We start from the raw sequence: 8258 nt of genomic DNA, 5'->3' as shown, positions 1-8258 counted from the left end.
CTAATGCAGGACAATGCTAGACCTCATGTGGCTGGAGTGTGTCAGCAGTTCCTGAAAGATGAAGGCTTTGAAGCTATGGACTGGCCCGCCCGTTCCCCAGACCTGAATCCGATTGAGCACATCTGGGACATCATGTCTCCCTCCATCCACCAACGTCACGTTGCACCACAGACTGTCCAGGAGTTGGCGAATGCTTTAGTCCAGGTCTGGGAGGAGATCCCTCAGGAGACCATCCGCCATCTCATCAGGAGCATGCCCAGGGGTTGTAGGGAGGTCATACAGGCACGTGGAGGCCACACACAATACAATACTGAGCCTCATTTTGACTTGTTTTGAATACATTACATCAAAGTTGGATCAGCCTGTAGTGCGTTTTTCCACTTTAATTTTGTGTGTGACTCCAAATCCAGGCCTCCATTGGTTAATAAATTTGATTTCCATTGATGATTTTTGTGAGATTTTGCTGTCAGCACATTCAACTTTGTACAGAACAAAGTATTCGATGAGAATATTTCATTCATTCAGATCTAGGATGTGTTATTTGAGTGTTCCCTTTATTTTTTTGAGCAGTGTGTTTTCCTGCTGTTTGACATTGGTTTAAGTATCCATCCATCTTCTTAACCACTGATCCACTTCAGGCTCAAGGACGGGTTGGAATCTTTCCCATCTGATTTTCCTGAGTTGGTTTGGTTTCATTGAGTATTTCTTATCACTCTAACATATGTATACACAACTTCATTGCCAAAGTTACCTGAGGAAGAAAAACAAAAAGTGTATTGTGTTTTGAAAAAAGCCATGTTGTTTTATAATACTCATTTTCCTTACGTATTTCACTTACCCTGATTAGCTGTTGTAGGCCATGTTTTTTTTTTATCAAAAATATTTTGTAACACTCAAAATCACAATGACAAAGAGCGTGATGACAGTAGCTATCACAGCCACCCTCAAGGTTGTAATAAAATCTAGAATGCAAATGCAAATTTCAAACAATATTAAATATCGTGAAGAAATGAAAGATACCAAAATGCTTCTCAAATATTTCTTGTTTCATTGCTCAACATGCAGTAACATCTGAAGTTAGAAATGATGTATAATTACTTTCACCCTCAGTCAAAAGTTTGGACACATTCACCCATTAATATGAATGGATATATTAAAATTCCTTGAAGTAAAATATGTAGTGAAATGTCAGAAAATATCACTCTTTTAAATATTCTACCTCTGCAGGCTTCCAGCTGAACAGCTGTTTCATCTCTGCTGACATTATTCCAAACTTGGCACTTAAACTTTCCAGTCAGATTCCCATGTAAGTTGATGGTAACATTTGAGACAGTGGATTTCTCAGCTGTCAAGTTGTTCAGGGACTGGTCGGGGTCTTTGCTTTGTATCAGTAACTGACCATCCAAAGTCAAAATGAATTCTACTCCATCTCCCTCAGAAAAGCAGCTGACCTTCATCTGTTCTGGTGATAAGCATGTCTGAGACACTGCTGGCTTTGACACTGGAGCTGAAAGACAAGTATTCATATAAAAGATATTATTAAATTCTTAAATAATTTAAGGTGTTTGATAACTCTGTGCACTATTAGGAAATCCCATTAAGCATCTAAACTATTCATTTTTTTTTGATCTTGAGAATAAGTTGATAGCTATGTACTTTGATATTAAATCCCACTGGACATCAAAACTATTGCTGTAATTGGTTAAATACACTGAAATTGTGCTTTTTGTCAAGGTCACGCTTGTCATACAGGCATTAACCTGTGACCTGGGGTGGATCTTGTGCTACTCCATCACAGGTGTTCTAGTTCTAAATTGTTAATCTATGTTAGCGCTGCAATTCACAGTCGACTAACAAACACAAGCACAGTGCTGTAGTTCCTGATATAAATTCAAATTTGTATACCTTTTGATAGGTATATTCTTAAGTCTCAGATACTGTATAATGCATGTCTAACATTCATTATAAATTTAGCTTCAAGTAATACTGAACAAGGACCATACTTTAATTTACAAGGTTTACAATGTGTGCATTTAGTGATCTTTTTTATAACATACCAGTTAATATTAAAAAAAAAGTGTTAAACATAACCTTAAGTTTGAATCAAATAAGGGAAAAAACTTACCTAGTATCTTTAGACATATTTTCACATTTTTCAATAACTTCCCACGATGATCATGTTCTTCCAACTGGTAACATCCAGCGTGTTTCTTCATGGCTTTACCTAGCTTGAGCCTTCCATTGTTGATTCTGCCTGACTGATTTATATATTCCTCATTTAAAGTCACTTTCCCATTTGTCTCTATTTTTAAAATCCTCTGTTTCTCATCCTTCCTGACTACAATCGAAGTATTAGCTTTATAAGACAGATTAAAAATCAGTGGCTGTCCTGCAGCTCCAAAATAATAAGTTCCAGCAGATTCTGAGAAATGGCATTCAACTGGCCCTAAAAGAAACAAAAAATACATAAAATTAAATGTTTGATATAAAATACACATAAAATTAATTTTATAATTGAACTTATGAATTGTGTATTTTAATTTAAGGATAATCCAATATGATTATTACTAGTACTTTAAGTACTTTAATCTTTTAAAACTTTAACTATAAATAAATTATTTTTTCAATGATGCTTACCCATTCAAATAATATTTCTGTATTGAAATCTGAGTACAACAACTATTAAACTGAATACCTTTTGCCTGTGCTGTTGATGCCAGAACTGTGATGCTAATGTAGATGAAAATCATTGTTTCTGTAAACATTTAGAAACACATCACACTTTATTTAAAATTATGCTGAGTCTAGTTTACTCAGACATTTGAAAAGTTGAATAAAAAGTAAATTCATACATTAAAAAGGTTAGACAATCTTTATAAAATAGCATACATGATTTATTTATTTAATAATCAGTCATTTTTTAGAGAAAATTTTGCAGAATTTTTGCTTGTTTTAACCAAAATCAACCTGCATGGATTCAAACTGAAAGCTGTCACTCACCACATTTGAAAGAGATGATGTGTTCTGTATGGCGGCGTAAAACTGTGCAGTGAATTTTTTTACTGGCAGAGGCTGACTTACTGTCTTCCTCTTTGCTTCCTCTCTGATAAGAATCAAGGAAGTAGTTACTGCACTGTCACCCACAACTGTACAAACTGGGCTTTTATAAAGATATACCCATACTTTTAAAAATGGCTAAACTTGTTGAAAATATATATTTAAATATAAATATAGGTGTTTACATGTCAGTACATCTAAATACCTGAGGTGGCAAAAGCATTCTTTACTTGGGCAGAAATACTTATGTTAAAGAAAATACTCTGGTAAAAGTTAAACTGGTTCAACTTCTTCACTCAAGTAAAAGTAAAAATGTACAGGCTCTGAAAAGTACTCAAAGTACGAAAGTAAGAGTAGCTCTTTGGAGGACATTTCTAACAGCTATTTTTGTGTAAATCTAACTGAACCTGCTATATTAATATAATAATATAAAATATTATTACACGAGAATACAAATGTTATTGCAATCTAAATTTTAATCCACAAAGATTAAACGACACAAGCTGCGAAAGGGGATTTAAACAGCTCTGTTTTCTGTTGCCTACATTGTAGAAGGTGACTTTGCCTCCACACCTAAACACAAAAATGAGTATACTCAGGTGTTACAGTGGGATTCAGAAGGTGGGGTAACCCCAAGATCAGTTGCAGTGGCTCCGCATGGGGAGAAGAATCACAACTTTCTATTGTGAGCTCCAGTAAATTTTCTTTATGTGGAGGCTGTGATCAGCTGACCTGCTGCTGCTGCTGCTCTGAGGGTTATTGCTCTGCGTGGATGAACTGAATTAAAAAAGATGTCACCCATGTCATCTTGGCTGATTTCCATCTCCTACTTTATGCTGACTGTATACAGGTTGTAAATGTGTTGAATTCAGAAAATTAATCTAAACATCATGAGCTTAGATTCAAATTCATCTCTGCTACATTTGAAGTAACCTAACTCAGACCATGAACACAGCAGCTGTGCACCAGTCCAACAGAGTTTTATTGTAAATACAGTACAGAAAGCTGACCTGTTTATCCTGCACTAAACTGCAGAGTATTTTCAGATAAGATTTGAATCACACAAAGTTAGCGTACCTCAGTTTGCAGTCCTTACCTTTAAATCTAACCTCTCTTATTCCTCCCTTGTCCTCTTTCTTACATTTTTCTTCATCTCTGAGTGAACTTCTCTCTCATTCTTTTCTCTCCCTGGAAATACAGCAGCTGGGCCCTTACCTAGCTGAAACATTGTGTGATAAACTGCAGACACTTTGTGTGTTTGCTTATATTTGTTGAGCATTTAAAAAACGTTGCATTTAAAAATACCTGACACCACACGTTACTCTTTTTATGCACGCTCTACTTCAGCCGCCCTACACTCTTAACCCAGATATTAATTGTAATTAAACGTTTTAGTAATCATTACTTATTCTTTCGTCTTTGGTAAAAATGTTGTCCCATTACTAAATCAAATTAGTTAACTGTACGTTTCTACACAAATATAGAGTGTAATGAACTTGTTAAGCAGAGATTACTAAAGATATTATGTTTTTGAAGTGAAGGGGCGGGGCATATTCAAACTGCTGCAACATGCACCGTGGCAAGTTCAACGGCTCCTGACTGGTAAGTGTGAAGAATAACTATTTTAAATAATACTAGCTATTTCTTTGCTTAAAAGATAGCTGAGTTCCATGTGCAGCTATAACTGAAAATTATAGTTACAGCCTACTGCCACCATTATCAACACTTTGTAAAGGTAAAGTGAGGGGTTTTGGAATCGAAGTTAAATATCGCGAGTGGAGTGGCGAGCGCGAATGTTAGCATTGGCTTAGTGTTAGCGTACTGACGAGTCTCAGTTTATAACGGACAGTTACTTTAGGAGAGATGTAGTTTGCTGAAATAAACCTTTACTACACCAAGTTTAAGCCGAGTGTATCCTGTCTCTGAGAGTAATTTTTTTTAATTGAAAAAGCCGCTCCAGTAGTGTCAAGACAGCTAAATGCTATCGTTAGCTTAGTGTTTCACATCGTTCGTAACAGCATGTGCTTGTGTTAACATAGTACACGTTTTTTTCTATACGGTTTCGTATGTACTGAAATGTAATGGTCGGACACAAAGGTTGAAATCTTGTATGACTAAAGAGCTGAGGCTAAGGTTATCGCCAGTTGTTCTTCTTCACCTCTGCAGACTCTTAAAATACAGAACTGACAACAAGTTAGAAACGTTATTAAACCTGTCAGTTGTCTGCAGACAGAAGGGTAAGCCTAACTCATTCGGCAATATTTTAACTCTAATGTGAAACGGGAAAACAAAATTTTCAGGCTGAGAACAGAAATTTCAAAGGGAGACAGTATTTAAAAGTACCATATTTCCTTGATCGCTGATGACATGGTTGTGGACAAGTGTGCTAAAATCTTTATTATTTTTTGTTCTTACAGGTCCGTGTGAAGATGCAGTGGAAGTGCAAATACTGTGAGTTTACATCAGAGAAAAGGGGTTACCTCTTAAAACATTACAGGCTAAAACATGGAAGCTACACCAGAACTGTACCATTCATTTCCTTGCTTACACCAAGAGTGTTTATGCACATTTAAGTCCATCAGTGCACTTAGGGTCCACTTATCCAAAATTCACCAGAAAGACCAAGATGCACAACTGTGTGAAACACTGACCTTTCACTGTCAGTCCTGTGATTTTTCTGCTGCTTGCACAGAGGCAGTTTTTATCACTCACTTGCGGAGTACACATTTAAAAGTTAATCACAGAGTCCACTGTCCATATAATGGGTGTAACTTTAATACTACTGTGTACTCCACATTCAATGCACACAGAAGTAAACAGCACAGAACAGGCAATTGGAAGATGTTCAAACCAGAAATAGTGTCTGGTAGTGAAACCAATGAAGTGGCAGAAGAGGAACCTGGGCCCCCAAACAACACTGTTGATTTAGAAGGCAGCGAAGAGTCCAGCGATGAAGAGCATCATGATCTTGGGAAACAGTTGGAGCACAACCTAGCTGCTCTTTTTTTAAAGATGCAAACCATCCTCCACATTCCACAAAGTTCTATCGATGAAGTTATACAACAGCTCCTACATTTACGTGAACTGTCCCAACCACTGCTGCACAATTCAGTCAAGGACATTTTGAAGCTACACACAGATGTAGATGATTCAACTGTGAAACAAGTAGTCAGGGCTGCCTCAGAGAGCAATATCATACTAAAGTATTGTGGCAAGGGTGGCTCCTTATCAACCTCTAAAAGGAGAGCAGCATATGTAAACAAAAACTTTGATGTGGTTATGCCAGTTGAGTACTTTATTGCCAGGGAAAATAAATCCAGTGCTGTATATGTTCCTATAAATGCCATGTTACAGAAAATGTTGAACAGGGCAGACATTTTAGATAAAGCTCTTCCAGTACAAAAACATGTGCCACATGAGTACAGTACATACAGAGATGGTTTGTACTGTAAAGAAAATGGCCCCTTAACAGCGAGGAATTCAGAATCGCTGTTGGACTTTACACAGATGATTTTGAAGTGTCTAATCCATTCGGGACATCTAAGAAAAAACATAAAATGAGTGCAGTGTATTGGGTGCTTGCCAATGTGCCATCAAAATATAGGTCCACACTCCAGTCCATTCAACTTGGCTCTTTTATGTAAAGCCTCTGATGTAAAAGAATATGGCTATGCTAAAACTCTTCATCCTCTGATCAGGATCTGGTTTCTTTGGAGCAAGATGGCCTAAATGTTGAGAAGTTGGGAGCATGTGTCAAAGGCACAGTGTTGTATGTGGCTGCTGATAACTTGGCTGCTCATTCTTTTGCAGGATTCTTTGAGAGCTTTGGAGTGGACAAGTTCTGCAGGTTCTGCATGGCAACGATGAGTGAGATCCAAGACAAGGAGGTAAGCTCAGGCTCTTTTGAACCCCGAACTGCAGACATTCACAACAAACAGGTACAGGAGGTACAGCAGGATCCCACTTTGGCAAAACAGTATGGTGTAAAGGGACGATGTGTACTAACTGACAGTCTGGAGCACTTTCATGTTGTTCATGGCTATCCCCCTGACATCCTACACGACTTTTTTGAAGGGGTTGTTCCTGTTGAGTTATCACTCTGCATTTCAGAACTGATTTCTAAGAAATATTTCACATTAGAAACACTGAACCATGCTATCACATCTTTTGCATATGCTTTTCATGACAAAACTGACCAGCCTCAGCCTATTGCCCAAGGCTTCTCTACCAAAGGGACCATAGGTGGAAATGGCCATGAGAACTGGGCTCTAATCAGGTTGCTCCCACTTCTCATTGGCCATAAAGTGCCTGAAGGGGGACGATGCCTGGAACGTTCTGATGCTCCTTAAAGATATTGTTGAATTGGCTGTAGCAACAAGGCACACTGAAGAGTCTATACATTTCTTTGAATGCAAAGTGTCAGAACACAGAGAACTGTTGCAAACTACATTCCCAAATTTCAAATTGCGTCCAAAACACCACTTCATTGAGCATTATCCTGAGATGATTAAGGCATTTGGCCCACTGTCAGATGTCTGGACAATGCGTTTCGAGGGAAAACATAAATTCTTCAAGCGGGTCATTCGTAATGCACACAACTTCAGACATGTGGCACTTACACTGGCTGTAAAGCATCAGAAAATGATGGCTTACTGTTTGGACACAAGTTCGTTTTTCAAGCCCTCAGTTGAGCTGGACAAGGTTACCACAGCACTGATCACATCTTTCCCCGAGAATGTCCAACAAGTTTTCTGCAATAGAGTACCCCAACTTACAAAGGTTATGGTTGCATCATCAGTCTCTGTAGATGGAATTAGATATTATGCTGATATGATACTCTGTTGGTTCATGTTCAGGCCTCCCCAAATTTCAAACAGATCAAGCAGATTGTGGCAATAAACACAGAGATCTTGTTTGTCTGCAATACAATGATGGCATGGTACCATGAACATGTCAGATCATTTGAACTCTGTGGCAGCACAAATCCCTCTTTATGTGTGGTGGAACTAAAAGAGCTGAATGATGTTTTCCCTCTGTCAGCATACAGATTTGGAGAAAATTCAGTAGTGACACTCACTCGTTATATTCTGTGTTGAGAAACCACAAGTGTTGTCAGTCCTAGCATTGCTCTAGATAGAGTCTAAATGTAAGCCTAATTGGTAATTTTGTATCTTTTTTGATAAGCCTTATGTTAAACTGAA

General features: G+C 37.8%; 1 long non-coding RNA gene across 1 annotated transcript; it reads left to right on the top strand.

Annotated features, from left to right (window-relative positions):
* Window positions 1-4430: 4430 nt before the first annotated feature.
* On the top strand, window positions 4431-8208 carry LOC115778073 (uncharacterized). The gene is made up of 3 exons (XR_004019750.1): window positions 4431-4659; window positions 5475-5508; window positions 6868-8208. It is a non-coding gene; the product is annotated as an uncharacterized LOC115778073 (long non-coding RNA).
* The last annotated feature ends 50 nt before the right edge of the window (window positions 8209-8258 follow it).

This window comes from Archocentrus centrarchus, chromosome 3 (genome assembly GCF_007364275.1).
Source record: "Archocentrus centrarchus isolate MPI-CPG fArcCen1 chromosome 3, fArcCen1, whole genome shotgun sequence".
In the NCBI taxonomy this organism is placed as follows: domain Eukaryota; kingdom Metazoa; phylum Chordata; class Actinopteri; order Cichliformes; family Cichlidae; genus Archocentrus; species Archocentrus centrarchus.
The sequence above is the reverse complement of the archived record's forward strand: the minus strand, read 5'-3'. Positions and strand labels throughout refer to the sequence as shown.